Source organism: Lutjanus erythropterus, chromosome 20 (genome assembly GCF_056507025.1).
Source record: "Lutjanus erythropterus isolate fLutEry1 chromosome 20, fLutEry1.hap2, whole genome shotgun sequence".
NCBI lineage: Eukaryota > Metazoa > Chordata > Actinopteri > Lutjaniformes > Lutjanidae > Lutjanus > Lutjanus erythropterus.
In genome coordinates, this window is record NC_139336.1 from 22,633,227 (window position 1) to 22,649,741 (window position 16,515).

Sequence of the window (16,515 nt, forward strand, 5' to 3'; positions counted from 1 at the left end):
CAGATCACTATAGAACATTCTGTGTTCCACTTGGTGTCAGACTTTGGTGCAAGTTCTATTGAAGCCTATAAGAGAAGCACACTAAAACCCAACATACCCACAGTTTATGACTTTGGTAAAGAAACACCACTAAAAACTAAATAGAAAAATGAAAGAACACGCTTCAGAGAACTGCAAAATGACTGATTTTTTTTCTAAATGTGCACATTTGTTTATTTGCTGTCACCACAAAATAGCATAATTGACAGTGCAACTCACATAAGCTTCAGTAGAACTGACAATAAAGTCTGCAGCATAGAATGTTCTATAACGGTGTAATGTGCCTTCCTTCTAGTTTCCTTGGTTTATAGTAATTTCTTCTTTAAGGGGAAATTCCCTGTATCAGTGAAAGCAATGGGCACCAAAATACATACATATGAATGTCAAGTGAGGGTCAAGTACAGATGTGAAAGTAACAATATATGAATGTGAGTAGACTGACTTTAAATGTATGATATAGAATACATGTATGTTAGAATATGGTGTGTGTTTATGCATGTGAGAATGAAAAAGGTCATATTATATATCTATATATACACATACAGTATATAAGAGTTAGAATGTATGTATGCAAAAGTAAACAATACATATATGAGTGGAAGTGTAAATATATGTAGGTGAGTGAAAATACATATGTTAAAAAAGCAAAGCGTAAATGAGAATAGAAATACATGCATGTGAAAAGAGAATGTATATATGTTGAGTGAAAATATATAAATGTGAAAGAAGAATGTGTTTGCCAGAGTGAAAAGGAGAATGTATGTGAAAGTGAAAATACAGAGTGTAAATATATGGTATGACAGGAGAATGTATATGAGTGAAAATATATGTACTTGAAAGTAACAAGTATGTACAGTATGTGAGTGTGAATATGTGAAAGGACAATATTTGTGTGAATGTTATTGTTTACACGGCCTCTCATATGAGATATCACACTTGAACATTTCCTGAATTGTAATGGGCCTAAAGGTGCAATTGGAATGAAGGCATCCATGCAGTTTTTTTATATATACACATGAAAAAAAATGATGTCTAATGTACGTATAAATCAAACACTGCAGAGTAAGAAAATTTTTACTTTGAAGAACATGATGTGGTGAGAAATAAATTGTTCTCATGAGTGCTTATGTAAGGATGGAGAGAATTGTGTCCTTTCATTCTGCCAGTGGCACCTAAAGCTTCTGTCTCTGAGCAATTGTCTGGCTGTGTTTTCATCACTGTCACATAGGCCACCCTGTAGATTTCACTTCAGCTTCTGTCTTCACACGTGCGACTCATATTCCAAATGTTGCTGCGGAGCTCTTCATCTTGTCGGTGTAACCTTGATGGAGCGCAATGTGCCTGAGGTTTACTCAGCTGAGAGGGCTGAGGTGGAAACCAGCCTGAATAGGGGATAACACAGAAATCAAAAAATGGAAAAGTGGAAAGCCTGATTTTGAAGCATCTGAGAGCAAATTGTTGACGCAGTCCAGAAAGGTGCCGCTTCCTTCAAAAATGAACTTTTTTTCATGGTACAACGGTTACTCCAAGTATCTCTGGGAGTTGGGTTGAATTAGTTAAAAGGGAACTCCATCGATTTTCACATCAAAGCCTGTTTACAGGTCTTGGGGAGTGCTACTGCATGTGTGAAAAAATAGTATAAAAAATGTTGTGGCTTCAGAGGGAGTTGTGCAAAATCTGACAAATTTGACATGAATAAAAATCTGGGCGTGTGGAGTTCTAAAGAAGTCGCACTAAACCTCTGTAGCTCATCTTTTCTTGAGGCTTTCGACATAAAGTAGCTGCTACCACCATGACACACCCGACTCCTCAACTGAACTGTTTGGCGGGCAAGTTGTATTGGTAATATACAAAATGTCCATAAGTCCAACAGTGTGCAGTGCTAAGTCTGCAGAGTGCTGTTTTAAAGGCACACTGTGGAGTTTTCATTATAAACAACCATGTTTTTTGTTTTGTTTTTTCAAATCTGTCACCAAAACGTATTGTGTGTTTAATGTCAAAGTGAGAAGTGAGGCTAACAGTAGCCAAGCCACACTAGCCATTTAGTTTACAGTAAAAGCTAAATTATAATTCAACTGTTGCACAAGTGGGGAAAACTCATAAAAACAAACCATCTCAGTATGTTTTGTTTTTGTTATACAACAATATCTGCCTGAAGTTTGTTAGCTTTAGCTATCATAAGCTAGTAAGTAAAACCAAGTAAGCTAGTAAGGCTATACGCTCATAGCTAGACATAAGGGTTCCCATAATGGTTCTTCCTGAAGGGCTGAGTGCCTCTCAAGAACCCCTTTTTGAAGAAAGGGTTTGTCAAGGGTTCTTTGTACCAAGGGTTCCATTAAGAACCCTTTTCATCCAAAGAACACATTTTGGAAGAAAGAGTTCTTCAAGGATTGTCTTTTGTCACGGAATTGTCAAGGGTTCTGTGTACCATAATATCAAAGGGATCTTGGGAGAACCCCCTTGGAACATAAAAAGGTTCTCTGTAGGACCCCAGAGTGGGTTCTAGACAAAATCCTTGGAATATAGAAAGGTTCTTGGTAGAAGCCCTTGTGTGTGTTCTAGATAAAAAACCTTGGAATATGAAAATCTTCTCAGTAGAACCCCCTGCGTGGGTTCCCATTAGCACCCTTAGACAGTGGAATGGTGAACTCTCAGAAGGTTCTAGGCGCAACCATTACACTATATAGGGGTTCTCTGTAAAACCTCTCATAGGGTGAAACCTTTCACAGATAATTCTAGGTATAACCCTTTATGTTGGCTTCTAGTTATAAGACAATGAAAAGGTTCCAAGTCTTTATCTTTATAAAAAGTTTGACCAGGAACCAAACAGGGTTCTAGTATGGGGACAAGCTAAAGAACACTTCAGTGTTCTAGCTAGCATCTTTACCTCTAAGAGTGTAGCAGCACTGTAGTTTAATTGCTCATGAATTCAGCTTTTAATTTGAAAGAACAGTGTTGTTTTTCCTCTCAGAAGTTTCAGTCTTGTTTTAAGGCTTAACAAACAATAACAAGTCATTTTTAGAATATGTGCAAACCTGCATTGTTTTACATTGGATTGTGGTGTTCTCTTTTTTCACCGGCACACCTGCCTCGTATTGCCATATGCAGTTGGAAGAGGGTTGTGACTTGCCAAAACATATCTCTGCAGACCTTTAAATCTAAATTCAAATTCAGGCTCTTAATTTTAAATTACATTTTGGTGAAGATTAAGGAATTGTGGCAATACTTCAGACCAATCTGAGGCTCCAGGCTATGGGGCTACTTACCAGTAGGGAGTGAGTCATCAATCATAACATGTTTGGAATAAATTTATTTTGAAAGTTCACTGCTAAAATTGCCTGATTTGCATGCTTTGAGTGTTAACCCTCAACCAACTTTGGGTTTATTTGCTGTAGGCCTGTTCTTTAAAACTTTAAACTGACCAAGAAAACCAACTTGCCATACCGAGAGAGAAAAAAATAAAATCCTTTAACTGCTGGAAGCTTGAGATTGCAGGAGCAAGAACGGCTAATGCATAGGCTACGTATATAGCTGTTGTCTTAGAATAGAAGTCAGTGCTCCATCTTCACCAGTAATTTATCAGGCATGAGTCCATGTGCAATTGAAAGGAGAGAACTGTCAGTCATCTATTGAATTGCCTGCTTAACTCCTAAATGCACTCCTCAGGTCTTTAGAGACTGAAGATCATATTACACTCTTAGAATATAAGAGTTCTAAATGGGTTCTTCCTGAAGGGATTAGGTTCTGGCCCAGAGCACTGCTTCTGAAGAAGTTTTTTTTAAGTTGCAGTTCTTCAAGGATTGAAGAATTTCATTTAATAACCCCTGGGTGGGTTCTAGATGAAGCCATTCGAATATATAAAGAGGTTCTCGATAGTACCCCCGTGGTGGGTCCTTGTTAGCATCCTTAGAAGGTGGAAAGGTTCTAGATAGAACTCCCTGAGATGGATCTGGGTGAAACAATTACACCATAGGGTTCTCTGTAGAATCTCTCATAGGGTTAGGGTTAGGGTTAATCTCTCATAGGTTCTGGGTGAAACCTTTCACAGGGTTAGGGTTAGGGGGTTAGGGTGGTTTCATACACTGACAACACTGGGGTTTCTATAATAGCTCCCTCCACCGGTCGTTACGCTTTTACCATATATTTTGCTCCACCTTTATTTTCAGCATTCCCTTAATATTTAATCTAAAGATGATGAGAACAAGACCTTTAAAAACTATATTACCCTACTAATAACAAAAAAAAAACATGACCACAGTGTCATGACAGTTGTGTTTGAGTTTTTTCTTTGCAAGGAGCACATGTAAGTCACAAAGGAAGTGTAATACTCTTTACATGCCACATCTAACTTAGAATGAACCTGAACCAAACACACTACCTTTCCTCAAAAGCTTCAGTGATCACGCATACGCAAGCAGCAGCTTAATGCATGACTGTGCTGTGATGGCTGATGTTAACATCATGTTTAAGAAACCGTCTTCATGACAGTTTGCAAACACCTGTCGCCTGATGGATCACTCGCTTGTTATTGTAATTTCGCCAGCACTAACCGGCGTCTATAACCCCTCTACAGACGCGAGAAGAAGCTAACCACCTTCAAAATAGATTTAGTGTGTCTGTGTATGTGTTTCTTTTTTCTGGGTTTACCTTCATTATCATCGCCATGAGGCTTTGCATCTCGGGAATGAAACATCTGCTGTTTGGGCTTTTTGTTCAACTGACAATTATCCACGCAAAGATGTTGTGTACAAACATTTTTCATACTAATCCTTTTCCCCATCAACGCACATTTATCATTCCTGCGAGCCCATTGCTTCAATATTTCAGCGTGATGCCAAAAATGTCAGTAATATAATGCATGTGTGAGTTGGATTGTTTTATTTTTCTTTTTAAGTGAACAGTTTGGCACTCTTCCATGACTTAAATGGCTCTGATGTTCTCTGTGACATTTCTTTATGGTAAACAACATTATAATTTGCAGCAGACTTTAATGACTGCAAGCTCCATAACAGCAAACTAAGAATCACATAAGCAAAGAAGGACAGACCTGCAATTACATCATTAGTTTGTGTGAGTCAAAGAATGAGAAAAAAAAAACACTAATCTGCAATGTGTCCCATTTTCATCTTTTTGTGTGTGAACAGATGCCACTAGCTTTCTTTCTTTTTTTTTTTTTTTTTTTTTTTTTAGGGTTGATGTGTTGCAATGCAGAAAGTGTTTCCAAGTATCGTAATGCAGCTGTGAATTTCTTTTGCTGATCAAAACGTGTTAAAACATATTCTACTCTCTGGGAATGAGGAACAAAAATGTTGCTTTAACTGTGGATAAGAGCAGAATTAGATTTCTTTTGTCAATTTGTCCATACTTTGAGAGGAGTTTGACTCTTCTTAATGAACTCAGTTCAGGCCCAGCACAGCAGGGTAGAACCGTCCAGATGCTCTTTGAAGAGGTTTTTACTTAAGAGCTTGCATCACTGTGTTGCCTACAGGGACGGATAGTAAGAGAAAACCTGGGCTAGCATCTTCCAGTGTATTCTTGTGACTAGAGGACTGCTCTTTGGAATACTTGAAAGTATAAGTGAGAAACTCAGAGGCCCATTTAAGTAAGTGGCAGGTTGCTGTGGAGCACAGAGCATGTGTTTAATGTGTTTCTGCACATTAAATAAATCTCCTGTATTACCTACGAGTAACAATTACTGATAACATATTACTGCAACAAGTCAGGTGTCAGGCACCTAGAAAATTGATCCAAATAGAGACACAGGGTTCAGTCTCATTATAACTGAGAGAAGGTGGACATATTTGTGCTGATATTTCCAAAATTCTGCAGCTAACACCAAAACAATCTAGATGGATGAACAGCACTAGAGGAAAAATATATCTTTTTGGTTTTGGATGAACTGTCCCTCTAAGGATTAGGGGCTTTGTATTTTTTTTTTTTTTTTTTTACTTTCTTCATGACCAAAGCACTTAATGGAGCGGCTGCCTGAGCTGAATGTTCCAGACTGTTGCATTACAGAGTGGACAAGAATCTCAAATAATCAGTTTGCTTGTTTGTCAAAACAGCACTGAACACTTTCATGTAAACTTCTTTTTTCTTGTAATTTTTCCGTTCCATGTTTGTTCACCTTTTTTTTTTAATTAACAGGAGGATAGTATACAAACATTCAGGTAAGCCATAGCAGTACATATTAATCAAATAAATTACCTTGTATTGCATTACGTATGTACGTATGTATTAACTTTGTTATTTAATAAACTGAGTAAATCGAGTTAAGAATTCAGTTCAAGGAGAAAAAGTGGGATATAATGATTTAGAAAATTACTTGTAGAGTATGAAAGCATTCTTGGGGTTGCACTCGTGACCCCATGTTTAATGTCACAATGCTGTGAACTGTGGGTAATTCCCTCAGGCAAAGTCTGCAGAAATGTAGACTTACAATAAGTGTGCATAACAGAGCGCAGAGAGCCCTCATGCACTTGAGGATTTGACAGCCCTCGGGAACCTACTGGGAACACAAACGTGCCTCAAAGTCTGTGAGTCTGTGAGTGTGGACGTTGGGATTGAGCCACGCAGACAATAAGCATGTCAGTACATGCTTTTAAGGCAGATATTTTAATAAGGTGAAGCACAGGTGTAACTAATAATACAACTGATGGCTCCACTCCATTTAGGCGACCGAGTTCCAGGGCCCGGATATTGTGTATGTTGGCTCACACTGGCATGGCTTACTGGGAAATATTCAATGGAACAGAGCCATTGCTAAAGTTATTAGTTCCACCTGTTCATAGGCTGCTGCAACAAGTTAAAATGTGTCCTGTGAAAAGGGCTGATACACTTTTTCCACAGCAGCCACTTTGACATGAAATCGTGGGGCAAACAAGAGGGACCAGTGATGCTAATTAAGGTGATGTGAGACGTGCACATATGAGTGGGGTACAAAACATACCAGACAGTTTACAGGGAGACCAACTGCATGAAGTACAAAATAAATTAAATAGGTTGAATATCACTGTCTGCAGTTAGGGTACTTTTTATTTGACTGAGTGGATAAAAATGTTTTTGGAAGGTTTGTGATTATTTGTACTACCTTGTGTACCATTTGCGAATCCCTGGAATCCCATTGTCGTCTTAGCTGTCTGAGGTATATAGGTGTCTGTTAATGAGGAGTGAATTTCAGAAATACAAGGATGAATGTCACATACAAATACAATACATTGCTTAAATTCTTACCTGATGTGTGGCTGCATGCATATCCTCTATGTCTGATTTCATGCTCAAGGGGAAATTATATTTTACAAAAAGCAGCACATTTTTTGGCCTGAAAACACATAAAAGAAAATATTTGAACAAATAAAAAGATGGCTGAGAAAGTTTGCTGCATATATTCCTATCCTGGAATGAAAATTAATGAAGTATCATGCATATTCATATCCAAAAATGTATATATATATACATATATATATGCATAACATATGTGCATACACCTGCCCATACACATACTCATGCATATGTATGCATACACATACGTACACTATAAGTAGATTAACATATGCTTACATACATTCAGGTCTAATGCATGTATATATGCACTGAGCATTGTGTTTGTTGAGAAAACAGAAAACAGGTCTGTTGAGGTGTTGTTGTGTGTTGTGCATTATTCTGATTCATAGCTGGAAACATATATGGAGTTAGACATTTGTTCTAAACATGATAATTTTTCAAAAGTTTGTAACCAATATTTCTCATTTATATTATTAATAGTCTTCCAGTTAGTGGCTATAACTCTTTTAAGCACTCATAATCCATGAAACACAATCTTTTTAGTTAATCCTTTATCCTCCATATAATTCAGAATACATAACTTGGGATCTAAACGGATGTTTTCTTTAATAATTGTCAACAAAATAAAAGTAACGTAATGGGAAATCTGTGTACAGAATAGATAACAATAATAGACAAATTGTGTGTATTAAGATGCTATCTAATTTAACTGATATGAGTAAAGGGAGAGTGTGGTGACTGCTGAGAGAGAAACTGCACCACCAAGAAAAAAACTGTACTGAGAAAGTGCACTTTTAAAACCCCAACACTCCCGAGATCCGCCTACACAAGAACTATTTTTCCTCGTTAGACGTCGATCCTCTGAGGACTGTTTGGGTGTGTACAGATTGAGTTTGATTGACATTTCTATCACTTCCCTGTCAGTTTTGTGGCACGTCTTAGAGCAGGGACAAATCATACCTTTATCATTATTATTAGTACATGGAGTTTGATGACATCATGCAATTTCCTGTAGCTTCACCCAATTTGAACCTCAGCTGAGGTCTAACTAGCAAGATTACTGGAAATTATTCGATTAATTAATTTTCTCGTTGTATATCGAAGTAAGTCAATGTTTAGTATCAGCTGCTGTGCCCACTGTGTTGTCCTGATGGCTTACTGGTTAAATGCATGCTCTGACACCATAAGGTTCAATATTCAGATCCCCACATGCAAAGCCCTGCTTGCCTTAAATGTTATAAATACATGTATTTGTACATTAACATCAAAATAAATATTTTATAGGGCTTCCTGGACTCAAATTTCCTTTGTGCTCTTTATGACAGATGTATGTGGAGACAAAAATAACCGAAGGCACTCTCTTGTGAAACAATTTAAAACAATCTTTGTCACAGCATGGTCATGGTCATGTTTGACTTTATAACAAACTCTGATGCATTTCAATATCAAGCCTTTGTCAGGGAGTCAAAAGAAGTGATGTAAGTATGTGTTCAAGTGCTTACTGAGGTCATAATAAGTTGGAGGTTGCCTATTGTGACCCAGAGAAAAGGTCTTTTTATTATTTTTTTTCTCAGTATTTGTGCAGCAACAACCCTAAGACCCAGAAACACCAGGTGTGTTATTAATTCCACCCAATATTCAGGCACTTATAATGACCGTCACTGACCTCAAGGTGATGCTGTACCAATCAAGTTGACATTTTCACAATTTTCTGCCTGGCCTAGAATCACAATTCTTTTATCATTTTAATCTCTCAAGTCATTTGCTTCTGGTCTTCTGCTCTAAAAATGTCAAATTTTGCGATTATTGCTGTACTTTGTTTGGTATAAATAAAAATAAAGTCAAAAATCATTTGGATAATGTAGTTGCAGCTCTGCACAATAAAAGCGGTAATGTCAATGAAACTCAGTGAAATGCAGCTTGACTTGGTGTGGCCAAAAATGTCAGTGTCAGCAGTAAACATGGACAGAAAGACTTATTATCTTACTGTAAACAGTGAGGTCGGCTCCTCCATGGTAGCTACTGCACACAGGTTTACAAGCAAACGTGAAGATAAATCCACTTTTTAATCCCAAAAGTTTAAAAACCAACTGCTGAGCTCTGTCTGACTGGTCCACGGGGCTGCGATTTCTTCGTGGATCGCTGCTGCAAAGGTTGAGGTGCAAAAATAAATGCTCTTTTTAATCTCAAAAGTTTGAAACATACATCCTGAGCTCCCCTCCTGCCAATAAAGGAGTTGGCATCAGAGCAGTTCCGTAGTTTCATTCTCTGGAAGCTTCAGTCTGCCACCAACCCTCTCATCCAGAGCACCCCAGCTCTGAGCAGCTGTCTGTCAGCTCTGTGTCTCAGCTCCGCCTGGTCCTCTTGGCCCTTGGCTTTAAAGTCCTGCGATAGATGTGAATGAACACAACTGAAGGTGAAGTCAAAAGTAACAGGGTGAGCTGACAAACTCCCGGGCTGAGCATGTTGCTCAGACTCTTAAAGATCCTCTTTCTGATAATTCAGTTTTATAGCGACTTTTCTTGCAGGAGTTTCTGACATTGATGCAGGGTCTCCCCAAAGGAACTTGCATGCGCCGCTGCACTAGTAGAAGATAGGATAGGAGTGCCCAGACTCTAGATGACCTGTGACTGGTTAAAGTCTACCGTCATGGGCCAGATTCTCTAAAGGCTGAATACAGAGCCAAGAGGAGGTGTAGAAGTCTAGTTCTGTCTCATACCACTTGATTTACAATATGCTGAAGGGATATTATGAAATTATTTCTCAGTGATACCAAAACAATATTGCCTACCCTAGCTTGAACGAAAATGACTTTAATTTTAATTTTAAATTTCTGAATAATTTATTACTTTACTGTTTATCAAAATGTATTAAAATCTGTCATCGGCTGCTGAGTCTACAGTACATTGAATTCTAGGCTTTTATCTCACAGTTTGCTCTGATAGACCATTTTAATCTTACAGACCTAAAACCATCAATGGAGACATTACTGTCTTCACCTTGTTTTAAAGATGCCTCAGGTAAAAAGTGGCCCATCTCGCTGCACTTTCCCCTACACCCAAGTGTCAGAGCTGAAAGCTCTATCAAACCCTGATGGGCCTCATAATGTAATTTCTCACAAGGTAAAAGCTTATAATGCATCCTCATATTCGCTGAGGTCAGTTTAACACAATAGGCTTTTTCATTTGCTCCGCTCTCTGTTTGGTCTCAGTAATAGCATCTGAAACTGCACATGATGGAGCCATATTGAATAGTTCTTAAGGCCCAGGCATTGACTTTGGGTTATTCTCTTCATTTTAAAAACTTGTTCACGGCTTTTCTCCATTTTAAGGCCACCCAGAGTCACTGGGATTTTTTTGGAATTCGTTGTATTGTTATCAATTGATATTCACAAGTATGATGTATGGTTCTATTTAGAACCCTGCCTATGGTTCTATCCAGAACCTCTCCACCTCCCTTCCTTCTGCCAACAAGATATCACCTGTGTGTTTTACCCAGAGCCCTTTTTATATTCCAGTGGTTTTATCTAGAACCCACCCAGTGCATTCTACCGAGAACTCTTTTATGTTATGATGCAAACAATCCTTGATAAACTCTGATTGAAAGAGCTGTTGGAAGGATTTCAACAATCTTTAAAGAACTCTTTCTTCTAAAAAGGGTTCTATAAATGAAAAGTGCTCTTCATGGAACCCTTAGTCTTACAGAGAACTCTTTACAAACAGTTTCTTCAAAGGCATCTTCATAAGCAAATGGTCCTGGGTAAGAACTTGAGCCCATTTGGAAGAGGTAGGTACGACCTGACAAAAAATCAGAACTATAATTTTAAATTATTTCAGCACATGTGGATGCTGGACTGGAATTTCATTGGTTTGAAGCAGATCTGCTCATCAATAAACACATCTATATTATTTTAAAGATATCTTGACAAGGTTGACTGTTTGAAACACATTGAAGAGAATGAGCTGTAAAGCTGAAAGCAAATGAGAGGCAACTGCATGATCATTTTATGTGTAACACACAATTACATATAATAAAGGACACATTAAAACATTGAAAATTGAAGTAATATTTATCAGAAGTAATGTTGCAGAATGCACACTGTTATTCTGACCCGAGCTAAAATTGTGATGTGAGGCTCTGACCACATTTTTGTTTCCATCCTGTTGTTTTCTATCATCTGCTCCGGGTATAATCCTGCGACAGTGATGGCTGACAGTGATGGATTGACATGGACAGATTAAATACCGGCTGTCAGACAGTCTCTTTCCTCTGCAGAAGAGCATCTATCGGGCCTGATCTGCCTCTCCGCCTCGGTCGATTCCACAGGTTAGAAAGAATGAAACCTCTAATTGACTTCACTTAGTGCAGGGACATGTTCAGACGGTGTTTGATCATTAGAAGGCAGACAAAGTCCCGGCGTACAGGGACTTACAGTGCAGTCAAATTAGGGTTCAGAAAGAGGTCATTCTCAGGCCCCATGTCGTTGGCGAACAGCTGGCCAGCCGTGATTAGCTGTTAAAAGTGAATCATGAACACAAACTTTCCATAATATGCTAAATTATTTGAAGACTGTCGTTCTAGTAGAATAAAATTTAGACTGGTGTAGGCATAAAGAGTTTCCAACACATGAGGAGCTCTTGTTATTTATTTAAAGGCAGGATTAGTAGGATTTGTCAGTTGCTTTTTGTGAATGCACCACAAAGATAGTTGATTATTGAGTCACATTCCCAGGTCATCAAATTCAGAAGCTCTGGGTTGGTGAAGCATCCCGCGCACAGAAAAATAATGAGAAAATAAGAAAATACACGCAGAAGACCGGGTCTCTGCAGACAGAGACACCAACACACACTTCTAGTGGGTCATAAGTGATGACACAATGGGCTTCATGCAAGAACATTTTCCTATTATTATATTAAAGGAGAGAGATGTTTTTACCCTTGAATAAAAATAAAAAGATTTGCTCACCAAAAAGAAAAAAGTGGAAATGGGGGGAAAATAATAGACCTGATTCAAAGGTAATGAAAATTACATACCTACACCTTTAAGGCTCGTTAAATAACATGTTAGCTCTGCAACAAAGCTCACCAGCTGCTGGCTGTACCACTGTATTTATTGCACAGACCTAAGACATAAGCAAGAAGTTATTCCTTGTCTTATGAGGGGGTTTCCTAAAGAATATTTGACTTTGTCCTCTGTGAAGTATAATGTGTCAGCCTACCAGACAGCAAAATCGCAATCTCCCACAGAGTAAATAATAATACATCGCTTCAAGGCAGACTGGAGCAGATTCTGTAGATATTTCAAGATGCCTGCCAAGCAACAAAAACAATATGGCGGGAAACTCAGCTAAGCACCAAGATGACACTGAGCCTTGCAAACAGACAAACATTATTATATACAGTTGCTTCTGGACAGCTTAAAGAATGCTAAGCAATAAGCATTGTCTGCCAGGAGGCAAAGCTGCTGTGCAAGTGGCAGCCAGACAAGTAGCTGCTGATCCTTTTAGGCAGCAAAGTGGCTTGACATGTCATTTTGCTGCCCAGTGCACTGCCCCAGCATGCTTTGCAGCCTGGAAATGTCGTGACCATTATCTGGTTTTCTTTAAGCTGATGTGCAGAAGCTGTCACACAGGTCTCTGTCTGACTGCAAGGGCGACTTTCACACATACAGGGTGTCTAGGAGTTTTAATGCTTGTATGATTTGCAGGGTAACTTATTATTATATAGTCTGTTGTTTACTATTTGTATGGATAATTAAATCAAAATACTTAATAGTTTTATTTCCTAATTTAAATTTAATGTATTTATTATGTATATTTAACTTGATATGAATTCAAACAAATAAATAAATAAATACAATTATATAAATAATATATATTAAATTTAAATAAAATATACATTCAATTGTATAAATAGAAATTAAGTTCTCTGACTTAGACCCCCCAGGAGAACCATTTTTGCATCCTGGTAGAACCTTTTATAAAGAGTTTGACTTAGAACTCAACATAAAGAGTTATACCTAAAACCCTGCGTGAAAGGTTCTGACCGGAACCCCCTATGAGAGGGTCTATAGAGAACCCTCCTGTGGTTCAACTAGAACACCCTTCTAAGGGTGCTTACAAGAACCACCTAGGGAGTTCTACTAAGATCCTTTTTATATTTCAAGGTCTGTATGTAGAACCCACCCAAGATTTTTGGTTGTTGTTCCCACTCTTGCAGAGATACAGCACTGCAGAGGGCAAAATGATACCAGGACCACCTGTGCTATTAAAATTATTCATAATATATCGAGCATTGGTAGGTTATTTATGTAAAACACTGTATGTGTCACATTAACGAACATGTGGTCACTTAATATGAGAATGTCTTAATTAGCAGATAGGGAAACATTAACCTGTAATATACAGTAGATTGTGTATGGTAAATTCATTTGTTCATTATTTTAAAATACACGTAAATATATTCACAAGCTGATTAATAATAGCTGTGTACAATCAAAGTGAAAGAGCTTTAATTGCTCCATGCACTACATGAGATGATGAAATAATAAATAATGTATGATGCTCTATATAATGTCCTTGAATTGACCATGAGAGGACCTTTTTCCTTCCCAGGATTTCTGCTGAAACTGGCTTAAGCTTCTCTTTTCTATCGTCCCTCTGTTCTTCAGTCTTTGCGCTGCAGTTGCAGGTGTCCATTAAAATCTGTCATCAGCAGGCTGATGTGGAAAACTGCCTCTTCTTTTGTTGTCTAAAATGGAAACTCTCGGAAGCTGTGTTCTCTTAGCTGTCATGGACACAGTTATGTTTGATACACACTGTCTGCCTCTCTGCCTGCTGCCCCTGCTTTTAAAGTTTTTTTTTTTTTCTGTTTGTTTCAGAACTCTCATTCACTTCAAATCGAAATTGTTCAGTTCAGTCGCAATCAATTTATTCATCTCCAAGGGGCGATTAAATGTAGGCATAAATAATAAATGAGTACATAGTGAAATGCTATGGTGCTGAGCACTGAGTACTGCAGTCAGTGAAGGCAAATCAGATGAGCTCAATGGGGCCATGACATACAGTGAGTGTAACGATCAATAATGACCACTCTACTGACAATGAGCAGTTTAACCACACTGTGATCATAGGTTCATCATAGGAATTTTCTCTGCACTCTCTCATCATTGTCATCATCATCATCATCATCATCATCGTCATCATCATCGTCATCATTATCATCATCATTATCAACTCAACCTGTGTCTTCTCTCATCTGTTCTCAGTTCCTATTTTTAATGAGTGCTGTCCTTATTATGCTATATTTTATTCTATTAATTATAATGTTATTGGGGTGGGTTGGCGGTGCACGGGAGGGGGGAGTATCATTTTGTTGTGTGCAGCACAACATAAAACACATAACGACACTTAAATGTTTTGTTGTTTTTCTTAAGTTGAAAACAAAATTAGGAAGTGTATCTTGCTTTACAAACAACCAAAAATTTATAGTAAATATAACATAACCCATATACACATGTATACATTGATACATACATGCACATAAATATTTACTATTATATAAAAAAAATCATCACTTAATGATTTACTTAAGTTTTGATTAAGCAATTCATCCTGTTCGTTGTAAAACTGGATGCTCAAATTAATTATTTGTAATAAGTACTGAAAACTTAACTTTTGTTTACAGGTTCTCCTAACTTAAAAATGTTGAGTGGCAGTAGAATTTTCTTTCTTTTGTGTTTCGTCAACTTGAGGCGAAAATTTAAATTCTGAGTTGCAAGAACATTTTTGCTTAATCAATACTTTTAATTTAACTTTAATCAAAGAGTACATATATTTAAGCTTGCCAGTTTGGTCACATATGAACTGTTCACTGGACTGTTAAATCTGCATGAATTGATTATTTCAGCCACTTGGGGGCAGTAGAAACAACTTTGACATACACTGTTATCCCCTTTTAAACTGATATGGCAAATCTATTGGCCACCTGGAGAATGTAAGTCTAATATTCATTCTTTAAAATGCTCCACTGAACTGGTAAACAATGATGAAAGCTCTGCAAAGCCGAGGGGAGCTGCATAATCTGATGCTGTTTCTCTGTAGGTTCATCACTATGAGCGACTCTTTTCACATCGTGACATTGTTTTCACAACGTCATTTGATATTGTGCATTTTTATTATAGAGGCCAAGAACAGCTGTACATGGAAATATTTGTAATGCCGTTATCTTGAGATCACGAGTCAATTATATCGTTATCTCAAGATAACAAAGCTCATTTTCTCACGATAATGGATTAATTAAAAGGCTGTTTTCTCAAGATAACAGGATAATTTATCATGAGAAAACAATCACTCTGCACTGTTCTCTCTAACGGAAAGACACAAGGCACCTTCTGACTGTATTAGACCTTAAATAAAGAGCAATGTGCTCTTTATCTATATGCATGCTGGTGTAGTTGAGTTAATGAATCCACTTGCCATTATTTACTACTACATTTTTGTCAGTTTTGTTTTTAATGTATTAGGCTATTATACTGTATAAGATCAGTCCTTATCATTTCGGGAGAATACGAGCTGTGGTTAAATTCTGACAGCTGGTAAAGTTAAAGATGTCTTTGGGGCTTTTTGTACAGCATACATGAATGAATGCAAGAATCATGACATCACACATCTGGCTAGTGTCTTCATTCAACAGTGTGCCACAGTACTCCTTGATCTGACACCTTCAGCTTAAATCAGTTGCTATACCGTAGGCGTCAAGACGGCAGCTATACATGCTCGCTTGGCACTCCTGTACGGTCGTTCTCAACTTAAGCAAGGATAAAAATGTGAATTTTACTCTGAGGACATCAAGTACTGACATTTTGGGTTGGTAAAGCGACCAGAGCGCAGCAAAATATCGAGTTAATAAGGAAATGCAAGCATGGTCTCTGCAGACACAGACACCACCACACACTTCTAGCAGATCATAAACGATGATAGCAAGGGACTATGTTCATGTGAAATAAATACGAACATGTTGCATTTTATGCCCTTAAAGAATCATGCAAAAATTGCAATGGCGTAAAAGAAATAACTGCCGCAATCCAGTAAATGTTAGGAAGGATGCTTTTCATTCCACAAGTGGGACATGCTAGAAACAAAGGGGCTGCAGTTGTTGGTTTGTTTTATTTATTGTGGATGTTCCTCTTTCT